The sequence below is a fragment of the Aulostomus chinensis genome, chromosome 14, assembly GCF_037954235.1.
Source record: "Aulostomus chinensis isolate RoL2024-O1b breed Wild chromosome 14, RoL_Achi_v1.0, whole genome shotgun sequence".
NCBI classification, from domain to species: Eukaryota; Metazoa; Chordata; class Actinopteri; order Syngnathiformes; family Aulostomidae; genus Aulostomus; species Aulostomus chinensis.
This window is the reverse complement of record NC_141333.1, coordinates 24,332,872-24,346,515: the sequence shown is the minus strand read 5'-3', so window position 1 is coordinate 24,346,515 and position 13,644 is coordinate 24,332,872.

The window sequence follows — 13,644 nt, the reverse complement described above, 5'->3', positions numbered from 1 at the left end:
GTCTGTATCAAGGCTGTCTTCAACTTTGATGTGCACACCAAATCTCTTCACTGTACTCTGGCCCCACTTAACATCAAATGGCCTGAAGCAATCGATGCCAGTGTTCATAAAAGGAGGTTTGTTGGGCATGAAGAACGTTTGCTATCCTTTGCTCGCCGACCCTTCCACTTGCCCTGTGGCACACCATGCACTTGTTGATTAACTTTTGAATAACAAAATTGGCTTTTGGGAACCAATATTTGCTTCTTAGGTGTGCGAAGACATCACTCCGTCTGGAGTGTCCTGCTCTTTCATGCATGTCTCAAGATTAGTATGGCAACTCTACTGTTAGAGAGTATGACTGGATGTTTGCTGCTTTCTGGCATGGCTGACACGTTGAGTCTTCCGCCAACTCTTAAAGTGCCATCTTGGAGAATCGGATCTAGTTTGAACAGCCGACTGTTGCAACTGATCTGTTTGCCCTTTCACAGAGCTTTGATTTCTTGTTCAAACTGTTGTCTTTGGCTGAAGGGAATTACCTCTGCAGTGCTCAGATCGTCCAAGGTGAGTGATTTCCATTCTGTTGTCATCTTGTATTTTTTCATGTGCTGTTCTAGTTTTAACTTCTGCCTTTCTGTGTCCTGTTCACTTTGGCTGGTTGTTCTTGAGAACTCGCTTCTTTCATTCATCAGCTGCCTCATCAGCCTTTGTCTTTAAAATCCAGGCAACCGACCTTTTTAGTTTATGCCAGTCCAAGAAGGAGTTGAACAACTTATCCAGTGGTTCAATGTTATCTTCAGCTTTGATAGTGTTAAGTGTTACTGTGTTTTTGACCTCTGGATCATCTTGAAGGGTTTCTTTCCTTTCCACAGGTCGTTTTGGCCAGTCACATTCATAGTTCATTAAGAAGTCTGGTCCGATAATCCACGCCCCCCCCCCCCCCCCCCCATCAAGCTCTTGGCCTTCAGGTCCCTGCTAGCTTGAAAATCCTGCAGTTCCAATGTAGCTCCACTGAGAAGGCGTGGTGGCTTCTCGGATCGATGTGACTCTATTCGCAAGAAAGGTTTTGAATCGAGCAGTGTTGTTGTCAATCTACCTGAGCATATGGTTGCAGAAGGAACTTGAAGTTCTTGATGTAATATCTTGTCTGTCTTCACTGCAGTGACTGCTGCCGTCAACTCAAGTCAGGGGATTGGGACCTGCATGAGTGGAGTCACCCTTGCACCCATCTTCTTCTAACTTCAGCATGTTGTTCTTAACAAAGCTCTTTCCGCAGGAGCTTAGCAGGTAAGACCACCGGGGCCAGGAAACCAAGAGGGTCATAGATTGAGCTCAAAGTCAGTTCTCCAGTGATTGTTTTCTGCACAGACTGCATGAATAGTTTGTCTTTTTGGGACATTTTTTCCTTTTCATTGTAGTTGCACTCTGAGAAGTCAGTACTGTTTTGTTGAACCAGGAGCTTCTCATTTTCCATCACAGGGATCCTGTTCTCAGTGTCATCCAGTTCCTTTTTCATGGGCCCATTAATTATCCAGCCAATGGCAGCCTTCAACGCAAAAGGGCCTCCATCTCTGCTGTTGATGACGTGCCACGGCTCCATAGCCTTTGGACAGTTTGCTCCAATGAGGAGGCCTACATCGGCTTTCAGTTCTGGCAGATGTACTTCTTTGAGGTAAGGCAACTCCTCAGTATCTGATTGTTTAGGTATGTTGTCAGTATGAACAGGTATGTTGTCAGTATGAACAGGTATGTTGCTATGAGTGTACACCTTGGGCAGGTACTTCATGTCTTCCAGTCCATACATTTCCAGGTCCAGTGTCACATAACTTTTCATGACTTTCTGTTCTCCAGGTTCGTTTTGACCCATTGTGCTGTGAAGCAATTTGTTGGTTTCCCTTTGATGTTCAATTTCTTTTGGAGGTCTTTGGTACAAAATGTTGCTGTACTTCCCGGGTCTATAATAAAGGCCAATGTTTCCACATATTTGTTGCCCTTTTTTGATATAATCTTCACCGATACAATGATGGCACACAATTAGGTTCTCCGGCCCCGGTAAGGCTACAGGATTCTTGCATGATAGAAACTTGAGCACATGACACTTCATCTCCATGAGCTCCATAATCCTTCCCAGATGAAACAGAACCCACTTTGATTTCGTGAGCACCATCATTCTTCTCAGGAGAAACAGAAATTTCCTTTTTTTTTTACTGTGTGTAGAATGTCTGGAAGCTTTAATGCACAACCTTTGCACTCAATTCTTCTCTTCCAGAGCATGCTGAGAAGGCCGTAGGTTAGGCATCCAAAACATAGCCTTTCAACTTAAGAACTCCACGCGATCCTTGTGTGGCTGCATTTTGATTTTGCTGCGTGAAGTTAGGGATTGAGACTGCTGGCAGTACAAACATGGCGTCTCAAAGGCTGTCCCAATTTTGCTTGGGTTTGCTGATTTCACACATCCTGAAGGCTGTTGCTTTTCAGTTGAAACATTGGTTGTGAAAGTGCTTCCGTGGACCTGTCTCTTGGCAGCATGCCTTTATTTAAGTTCGGTTTTCCCAGTTGTGCTTGGACGGCTGTCTGGTATGTTACCAAAGAGAGGATCTATCACTGTTTTAGCTTGGCGGTCAATGTATTTCACAAAATCAGCAAACTTTGCTCTTCTCCCTCTTGGCTCCTTGATATCGTAAGCTTCAGCACGCCAACATTCTTTCATTTTGTCAGGCAGTTTAGACACCACCGTCCGTAGGTTGGCAGGGTTATCCATCTCTTCCAGGAAGTCTTTGTCTTCCATCGTGTTGCGACATCCAACCAAGAACATCTCATGAGCATTCAATGGTCTCCCATCATCAGACTTGATCTGCAGCCACTTCAGTGCCTTTTTAATGTATGCTTGCAATATGTAGTTCATCCCCATAGTGTTTATGAGGCAATCACTTCACCGCATAGTAGCCTTCGCAGGGCTGCAAACTAACTCTTAGGACTCACTGGCTGTAAACTGTTCCAGAAAGTACAAATTTGTCTTGATCTTTGTCCGTCTTTTGTACTATTGAATGGTCAAACACTCTGATGAAGGACTTGTATTGTAGTGCATCACCCTTGAAGACAGGAATATTCTTCATTGGTAACTGAGATTGCTTCTGTTGTTTTACAAGGAGCTTAGTAATTATTTTCTGATTTTGCATAACTTTCAGTATTTCATCACCTCTGTTAGTTTGCGTATTGTAATTCAAGTCATGTTGAACCACCGATTGCAGCACTTGTGGTGGTGTGTGAAGGTTTCCATCGTCTGCTTGGAGAAGTGAAAAGATGACTCCTTTCCTTTCCTTTTGACTGATGTGCAGCTACTTGAGTCACCTTCTGATTTCTCATGTTCTTTGAGCACTTTTAGTTTTGCACAGTTTTCTGCTAATGCAGTCTCCAGCTCAAGTTCTTCCTCTGCAACCTTGAGTCTGGCCATTTCAATTTCAAGCTCCTCTCTTTTCTTCTGTGCAGCCACATGTTCAAGCAGAGCTGCATGTTCAGCGTCTTGTTTAACATGTGTTGACTAAACTCATGATATGGCTGATGATGAACTAACTTGAGATCCATACACATGTCCCACTTTATGTTTCCTCCCCCATATGCACCTCTATAGTTTCTCCTCTTGTGCTTTCTCTTTCAGCTTACATGACTTTCTCTGTTCGAGTGTATCCCCGAGCCCTCCTGGCTCCTTTACATTAGCCATCTTATTTTCAGAGTAAATGCTTCAGTTGGATTCAAGAGCTTAAAAGTTACTTTTATACATAAATGGCTGGAGGCACAGCATATGAGCTTCCATGGAAAAAGTCTGCAGCTCTTTCCCTCCTGATGGATAAAGGTGAGGATTTTACAATACCTTGTCTTGGAGAATAGCTGAGAAGATAACCCATTTCTGCTTCAACGTTGTTGGGTGAGCTCTCATTCCTTTTTCCTGAGCAGCATGCTATAGTCTCCTAGCGTGCAGGGGCTAACATAAGCTCTGTTAAGCTTGCCTTTTGACTAAATGTAGTGGCAATCCAATCTCATTTCTCTTTGACGTACCACATGTTGAAGTCATTCCACAAACACAGTTTTGTCACGTGAACGACAAGACATGGCAACTTTCCTTTGCTTGTATCTTGTTTTCTTGAAAACTTGAAAGTAAATTACAATGTCTGACACACGGTCAAAAGACTATGTTGCTTCCACCATTATCAGACTCCAACTTACATCCTACCACAGTTACAACTGCACGGTGACATCGTTGCAAAGAATTAAAAGAGGCCCTATTATGCTCCTTTCAGGGGCTTTTAATAGTATTGAAAGATTGGATCAATGACAAAAACACCATAAATATCGCATATGGCAGTCAGTGTACGCTTCTATTCCACCTCTTTCCCTCTGAAATGGTGGGATTCAGCAACCCCCCCCCCCCCCCCCCACACACACACACACACACCTTCTCTGCCCCTACTGCGCTCACTCTGATGAGATTGGTCAACTTATCAGGGGCCTGCTCCCCACGTTGCATAGTAACACGCCTCCTCTCACATGCAAAGAAGTTATCTCACCCGGTAACGGTCTTGTTTACAATTTTTGCATTTTAAAAATGTTGACTTCATCGATACAACCGTATGTCTTGTATTTTTACTGAGAGCAATTCCTTCACTGCAGTTGAGAGCTAAAAACAGACAAGACACTGACAGAATGTTACTTACAGCTTGTGGTTCGGTGTCCTCCTCAGGACCATGTACAGACGGGACAGCAGTTGCCTTCAGGATGAGCTTTTTCACAAATCCAGCGTGGAACTGAAGCAAGAGTTACTTGCTCCCCCGAAAACAAAAAATCTTCCCATTGCTGCCTTAATTTGTCTTTTTTGGGAAGTCCATGCAAAGATGAGAAGTGTTTGCACCTGAAAAAAATACTTTCTGTTGGCCACTTCGACAACAACACCGTAGCTCTGTGGTCTGCACCGTATACCTCTGTGGCAGAGCGGGGTGGGTGGCAACACCACTGGGCACTGAGACCAGAGCCAGGTGAGTTGCCATACATGGAGCTTCCCCTGAAGTTGTGACGTCACAAAATGAGACTTTTGAAAAAACTCCCCAAATCCGAGCGTCTTCAGCAGAGACTGCCCGAAACTGGTCTCACTTTAACATGCGCCCACCTCATGATATGACACTTCCATGTTGTCTAGAACAAGTATCCAACATTTTAAACATAACATAAGTCTGAAAAGTTGGAAAAGCGAATAGGTTCCCCTTAAAGACGCAGAATTTTTTTACATGTACATATTACTAAGTTAAATACATTTTAAACCAAGACCTTTTAAATATTCTGTGATTTATGAGGAAACCATCATCACCAATTTCTAACTAAATTACTACCCTTAAATTCTTAACTTATTGGCCCTTACAGTGTGGAATAAAAAAGCAAGTGTGCAATGCAAGCAATGGAGTATATTGTAGTGTTTTGTGTGCAGTTGGCATACAAACACACAATATCAGTGTTTATGTTTCAAACATGCTGTTGCAAAAGGCTGGATAAACAGCTGGTGCGCTCCAGAAAGCCTTGCCATTAGTTCAAGGTCAGTAACCAACATAGGAGGTGGACGATAATAGAAGAAATTAATTTCAGTCACAAGGAAACAGGAACAATAATCATTCATTGTGGGAAGAAATGTTTTGTAATAGACGTGGCCGTTCTGGCGTTGAATAACTGCATTGTATTTGCAAAGTGAAACCAGAGATCCGTTTTATTGGAACTAAGAGGAGTACTTAGGAGTACTAACAGCATCCCGCCACTGTGATGCATTTCTCCTTTCTTCTTTACAATTCTTTCCATATTTCTGAGTGGGATCTTTTAGGATTTGTACCATCAGCAGACTTTAGGAGGTGCAGCTCAGCTGTTAACTGTGTCCTCCCAGCAACTTTTATCACATCATTAAGAGCCGCTTTATTCATGGTTTCAGATGCATCACGTCGCACAGCAGCCCATCACTGCCACACTGGTAGAGGTGTCGAGGCAGAGAAGTAGTAGGTGATGTGTCACCAAAACATATTACTTCATGAGCTAATCGTATATTTTTCTGTCTTTTGTTGATAGAAGGTTTTTATTTTATACTTCAGGTTTTTAGCAATGATACATGTGGTTGTGTGTAGTGCACTGAAATTGTGCATTGTTATTTAATGGTTTTAATGTCAGTGTGCCCAGTTCAAAATACCTTGCTGTAAATAATATTGGTACTACTTCCCATGTTACAAGGTTAAACAGACATGAATGACCTGCTTACCTCTTTGCTGTGAGGGAAAATTTCATACCCTTCAGTAAAAATAAAAGGACACTATCCCTTTAAGAGAGCAGTGACACACCGGCTGTGAGTGCCAGCTGAAGGAGAAATGAGTTTGTGCTGAATCGTGGGTTCTTCTTCTAATAAAGCTGCTAAAACAAAGATGGACGAAGCCTTTTTCTTTTTTTTTTTAAATTTAGTCCGTTTTGAGGGTGCAACATCTGCACGAAATAAAGTGTAAAACAAAGAGAGGATTCGTGGCTGAGTTGAGACGGGCCAAAGCAGTGGGAGATTTCAATAAAAAGACAGAAACTAACGGGAAGACGAATGTCAACAAGAAACAAACCAAAAACCGAAATCAAAGTACAAACAGAAGTTCAAAAATGGAGTCAATAGAAAAAGACTGACAAGGCAAAAGTAACTGCCCGTTTGGACTGTTGAGCGTTTGTTCTGTTGGAGTTCATGTTTTATTTTGAAAGGCCACTCCCTTGTGTGCCTTATCATAATTTTACTTCCTGTCTGGTTATTTAAAGCATGAACTGATAAGCGGTGAGACACCGTTAACCAACCCATTGGCTTTTGTGTTTCTGCAAATATAAGTGAAATTCTGCAGATATGAAACCGTCTCTGAACAGGTCGTGTGTGATTCCTGACACAAGGCCTGGTCACGTGACGTTATCTAGTCAGAAACTTGTTATTTTGATCATCCGGCGTCACATGAATGCAGCATCATTTCCCCCCTGCAGCCCTCATGAGCTGCTGTATGGCCTCTGTGTGCACCCCTCCCCTCCATCCGTGTCTCCTCAGGTTTGTGATGGCCCTCCCCCAACTTTTAAACAACATTATTCCAGGAAGTATTCTACAGCTACAACATCCCAGGCAAAGACGGTGAGGATGCTGATGCAGAACAGGTGTTCTGAAAGTGTTCTGAGGTCTTCTCCTCAGTCGGAGGCTTTGGATATGTCTTTTTCTGCTCATGAAGTTTGGAGCAAGAAGAGAAACACACACAGAACCTGAGTGGTCAAGATGCAGCCTGAAGCTGGGACGAGTTCATCCACGTGGTGTTTGGTGTCTCCAGATGAGGGGAGACCCCTAAACGGATCACACGTGTGTCATCTTGTCTGTAAATTGTCCTACGACACCAAATAAGAGAATGATATCGGTCGTAGAGCCGCCTCACCCGGCAGAGTCAGCAGCGAAAAAGTCAACCAGCTAAGCAAAGTCATCCATGTAACACTCACCCGTAACCCTGCATGCAATGTAGCATACTGTAATTCATTGTAATATCTCTAAATAACATTAGCTCTATGAAGCTCCGCTACCTTGGCACACTCCATCGGGGCTGGCGGGACGCCCAGAAGCCCTTTACATTAATAAGATAACTGCACATATGCTACGCTCACCTCCTTTCTCTTGACCCCACACACCCTCAGACCAGGGACAGAGGAGGCAGAGCTCCACCAGTTATCATGTAGGGTTTTGTCTTTTTAACCATGTATGAAATCATTCTAATAATGAAATCATCCAGGGGTGACTTTGCCTTTCGTACGTATGAAACAAAGGCAATTAGATGAATGAGGATAAGAGCAGGGAGGAAAAGTTAAAAAGCTTTTGACTTTAATCACCGGAGCATTTTCTAAATGAACGTCCACGACATTCAACCCTGTCAAACAAGTTCTCACGATGCTCATTAGGCTCATCGCTGCTGGGGGGAGGAGGGGTACTGACAAAGTTGCGTGTAAAATACTGTGTCAGACTGTTTTCAGCCTGTATTCTAGTGGAACCAGGTCAACTTGAGTGAGATGTGATGGCAGTTTCGACCTCCAAGGTGAATCAAATGCTGCATTTGTCAGCATTGGTGCTGTGGAAGGACCTAAACACAGAGAACAGCGAGGACGCAGGATACAACAACTTAAAGCCTTTATTAACTGGAATAATGAGACGGTGTGAACAACATGAAAGAGTACAGGTAGGGTGACTTGAGAGCCACGCATCACATGGAATGAGAACTGAACCAAAAACACAAACCACTAATGATGCAACAAGGAAGCGGTAGGAGTACACGAGGGCGTGGAAGGAGCTGATGAAGACCAATTAACAGACAAGACAGGTGGGAAACTGACAAATACACAATGTATAAAGCGTACGAAGGCATAGGAGGGAAGTGAACAGAAAATAAAACAGGAACTGACAAAACCGGGGATCAAGAAAACACAAAGAATCAGCACAAACGAAGGAGAACATTGAACAATGAGGCTGAGTCCACTAAGAGGCAAACTCAAAGTTCAAAGTTAAGAGGAACAACACCATCCAGACAGGATCGTCACACAGTTACGCTGGCCGAGGCGGCTACTTCTAGTACTTCCAGTTAGCCTTCTGCTAACTTCAAAATGTCTCTTGTAGGGCTTCCAAGATCAAATATATATCTAATTGTGATGTACACACGTCTTATTGTGGGAGCCCTCGTCTCTAGAAATTCCTCCATAAAACTGTTAAGTTGCTTACTGAGCCTCATTTTTTCTTGTGAGTTGCTTCACGTCACATCCTGCTCACCCCCGTGAGAGACTGAAAAATGACGCCGCTTCACCCGACTGGTTCACCCAGCACTGGCTTCTCCCGTTGTTCCCAGTCTGTTGTAGCTGCATCTCCTATTTTTGGATTGGATTCCATTTTTTGCAGGTGTAGCCATTGACTGAACGATGACAGGTCCACCTGCTGCATGTCAGCGAGCGGGACTGTCAATCAAACTGTGCACCCTACCCCTCAGTTTGATTGACAGCCCTGTGATGACAGCCTTCCCCGCTTTCCTGCTACTAAAAGTCATTCTGAAGACGTGCGCCTGTCCTGGCTTGTGACAACCATGGCCAATCAAAATGTGGACATAAGCTCTGTTTGCAGAACGCAGGACTTGAGTTGGATATGCTGTGAAGTCCCACACTTAACAAACGATAAAGTAAAAGCGTAATCTGCAGTTAAAAATCAACTTGAATTTAGATTCTGAGTAAATGTTTTGTTTTGTGCGACTGTTATTTCATCAAGTTGAGTTCCTAGCTGCTGGATTCACTCACCAGCCAACTTATTTCCTGTCTGGCACTCTCAACAGACGGTTTATCTTTTATATGGGAGGCAGAAGAATAGAGCCACTTACCGTCGTAGCACCCTGATACCAAAACCGCTATCGGAGCTGAGCCAAAACACATGAAAGAGAGCAGGAGGTCCAAGTCTTAGAAACAATCAAGCAAAGTAATATAAATTCCAGTGAACGACGAGTCTCAATCAGCCTGGAATTGAGCGTCAACCCTCTGATTCAGGCCAGGTGGAGGACGCCCAGTCAGAGAAGTTAGAAAAGATGATTTTTAACTCCAAGAACTCTGATTGTGTAAACACGGAGCTACTTTCCTCTCCAATCCTCGGAGATGTTCTGCAGATATCCAGGTTGTTGGTTGTTTGCTCACTTTTTGAAAATGCATTCTGAAGCTGCAGCCTCCTGATGCAGAACACAGCACATTTGAGTTTAGTGTGTGTGTGTGTGTGTGTGTGTGTGTGTGTGTGTGTGTGTGTGTGTGTGCGTGTGTGTGTGTGTGTGATTGCCATCACTAATCCGACCGTCATCCCCATCCAGGAGAGCCTATGATTAGAATTGTGAATCTGCATATTTTACCCATGGATCTGCTACCAGGAGCCCGCTGGAGTCTCTCTCCTGCACTTAGTTAACACATTTCTGTTACTCCATGTGAGCCTGGTCCCTGGGTGTACTGGCCAGAAAGAATAACTACATTCAGTATGTCAAAAAATATAATGCTCTTAATTTCATCAATCATCCAGCTCACGTACCAGGAAATAACTGGATGGAAGCGAGGGGAGGAGTAAAGTGAGGAATTCATGCAGGACATGCACTTTGGCTGATTAATGAGACATTTCTTGATGACTTAATGCCAATAAATGACTTGTAAAATAAATTTTATTCTAATTTCACTACATTATTCAACCAGTGTATTTAAAATTCATTTGAATATGGCTTCCCGTTGTAATGATGTAGAGGTTCTAATCAGATGAATAGAGCAGTTACACATAAGTTGACTCCAGCTGTAGTTTATCATACCAATAAATAAAAAAGGGGGTCTATTTTATTGCCTTCACTAAGGAGGAAATATTATCACCAGGGTTTTTGTTTGTTTGTTTGTTTGTTTGTTTGTTGCAGGATCTCTCAAATCTAACAGACTGATGTGATCGACCTCTGAAGGTGATCTGGATCTGATGATTAGCAGGGTGTCGCTCTTGGGTGTGTTTTTCTGAACATGTTTTGATTTTCCATCACTTTCCTTTTACATGTGAAATCTTGATATACACAGTACACAGTAATGCAATGTTTCAGAAACAAGACGAGTTAAGCTCAAACGTCCACTGGAACTTTAGGATGAACTGCAAAGAGCCTGGTGGTCAAAGGTCAAAGGTGAAGGTCAGTGCTTCCTCCCATAATCACAGTATCTCTGGAATGCCTTGGGAGAATTTCTTAATATTTGCCACAAACATCCACTGTAACTCAAGGATGAATTAAAAAGATTGTAGCAGTCAAAGGTCACTGTCACCTCTAATGAACGCCAGTGTTGGGAACAACTTGAGTGAATTTCCTCAAACACTGTAAAAAAAACAACAACACTGGGACTCGAGGATGAACTGAAAACAATGTGGTGGTCAAAAGTCAAAGGGGAATGCCACTATCATGGGCGAGGCATGTATTTCTTGTTAATCATGTGATCTGATGTGACACTCTACCTGAGACTGTGGAATAATGCCACAGTTACGGTTCCTATCCCCGGACTCTCAGATGATGAGACTCTTTGGAGGTCGGACCATGGAATGAAGGAACCTTAGTTTCTCTTGTTGCTGTTGACATCTTAATGTATGTGTGGGGTCATCTTAATGCAGGAGAATCAGTGCAGGACTCTATTCATTTTCTTTATTTTTATTAGTTTTTGAATGAAACTGCAACCTCAATTATCAGTTTGGCTGTCATTCACCCTGTTTGATTCTGCCACATAGCTGTTACCTTTTCAGTTCCATCCATCTATCCATTTTCCACCTCTTATCCTGTGTTAAGGGTGGTGGGGGGTGGAGCCTATCCCAGCAGCCTTCGGGCGAGAGGCGGGGTTCACCCTGGACAGGTCACCAGTCCATGGCAGGGCCAACACATAGAGACAGACAACCATTGGCTCTCCCAGCCACGCCTACGGTCAATTTAGAGTCTGGATTAACCTGGTCCCTCTTGATGTCTTTGGACTGTGGAGGAAGCTGGAGTACCAGAGAGAACCCACACAGGAACAGGGAGAACATGGAGACTCCACACAGAAAGACCCGTGCTGCAGCCGGGGCTCCACCCACAACCTTCTTGCTGTGAGGCGACAGTGCTGACCACTGCACCACCGTGGCGCCGCCCTTTTCAGTTCATGATTCAAACTGTTTCCTTCTCACAATAGTCCTAAAAGCCTGTAAGCCAAAAAACATAAAATACTTTATTTCTCTTGCAGTGGAACTAACTGAGCTTCTCATGAATATTCACACATACTGTATATGACAGAAGGAAGGAGAGTATTACCTCAGTATCAGGGTAGAGCTGTGATTTATGATCCAAGCGGCCATTGACCTCGCTCATGGATTTCCCACTCATTACAATGACATTCAGAGTGGAAAAACTCCAGTTTCAGTTTGACTGACGGTGAGCTGGGAAATCTTTTTGTTCGATTAAGCGGAATGATATAGAAAGTACCATTAAGTAGGCACAACATCGAGGCCAATAAGACCAATGACCACATAGATGAAGCAAACATGCAGCCTTACTTAAACCAGAACTTTATTTCTTTTTCAACCTGGACCTGAATTTGCAAACTTTTTTAATTTAAATGAGTAATGGAAATAAGACTTTTCGAAATCGCTCCAGTGTGCAGCCGTGTTCGAGCCTGCAGCCCCAGAGCTACAGCCACAATGTAATCCAACGTGGCAACTGGTTTTTGTCAAATTATGTCTACTAATTGCATTTTTTTCAAGTGAAATAGTTGTCCAACAGCATAATGGAAATTAGTAATCAACCTTGAATCTCTCTCTGGATCTCAGACCTCTAAGTGTTGCTCCAGCTTTGCCTCGTCGTCTTTGTTGTGGTTTTTGGCTAACTGGGGAATAAGTGTTGCTCTGAAACCTTCAGGGGCTTGGATTGTTGATGGATGCTGTTGTTGTGGCTAGTTGAGCTAACTCGTGCTTACGCTCCTGTTGATACACTGCGCCTCGGCACCCGTGGGTCTGCAGTGACCGTTGTGATTGGGATGATCCAAGATGAGAACAAACACTAAGCCCCTTTCCCTAAAGAAAAATGATGTTCCAAAGAGGGCGACACCTGCTGCAGACATTCACTGGCCCTTTCCATTAATTTGTCAGACAGTGATTATAGTGATTTGAGCCTGTCAGTGTGAATAAATGTACTTTTAATGGACGTAATTTGATGCCCCATTACATTACATCGTAGCTTGCTCCGGGGCCGCAGGCAGCTCCATACTGGAGTGATTTTAGAGCTGGCTATTTCCATCACTCATTGACACTATAAAAAGTTAGTAAAACGGAGTCCAGGTTGAAAAAAACTGAAGTTCCCCTTGAAGGATTTAGGCCCAAAACAGGCCCAGCTGTTAGTGGTGGCAGGAAATTCAACTTAACATAGCAGTAAATGAACTCCCCAGGACTGATAAGTTGTTGTTGTTTTGTTTTAAGTCTGTGTTGGAGCTCTTAACTCAGCCTTGATGTCACTATCAAATACCCAATTACTCTGCTCCAGTGGGTCAGCAGAACCAGGAAGCTGAAATAATTTTGAATGAATCATGTGCTATAACTCATCCTCCAGTCTTTGAAATCAATCGCTGCCCAAGAACAAACTGCTGTTAATTTGGAATTAAATATTGATTCAAGTCACTCAACAATGTCAAGGGAATCAAGTGTGCTGCTGCTGCCGCTGCCGCTGTTTACTCTGGAGTCGCACGTTAATCCATCACACACCTAATGTTTTTTCATTACATGTTGTATTCACCGAGAGATTCATGTACCCTTGACTTTCAGAAAGCTGGCGTGTACGTGAAAAGACACGTCGGAGAAGTCCTTATCAGAACTAAGAGTTGAGATCTCTCAGGAGGATTGGTTTTCCACAAAACGCCAAAGAAAGCGGGACCATATTGTGAAAGATTTACCTTTTCATCACAGAACATGTTAAAAAAAATACAACAGCAGTGTTTGCAATCTCACAAAAAAAGCAGGTATTCTATCAAAATATCCTAAATCCCATTTTCATTAAATGAAGCGTGTATCTGCAGAGATGATTCTAAGGAATCGCACTGGAGAATGAT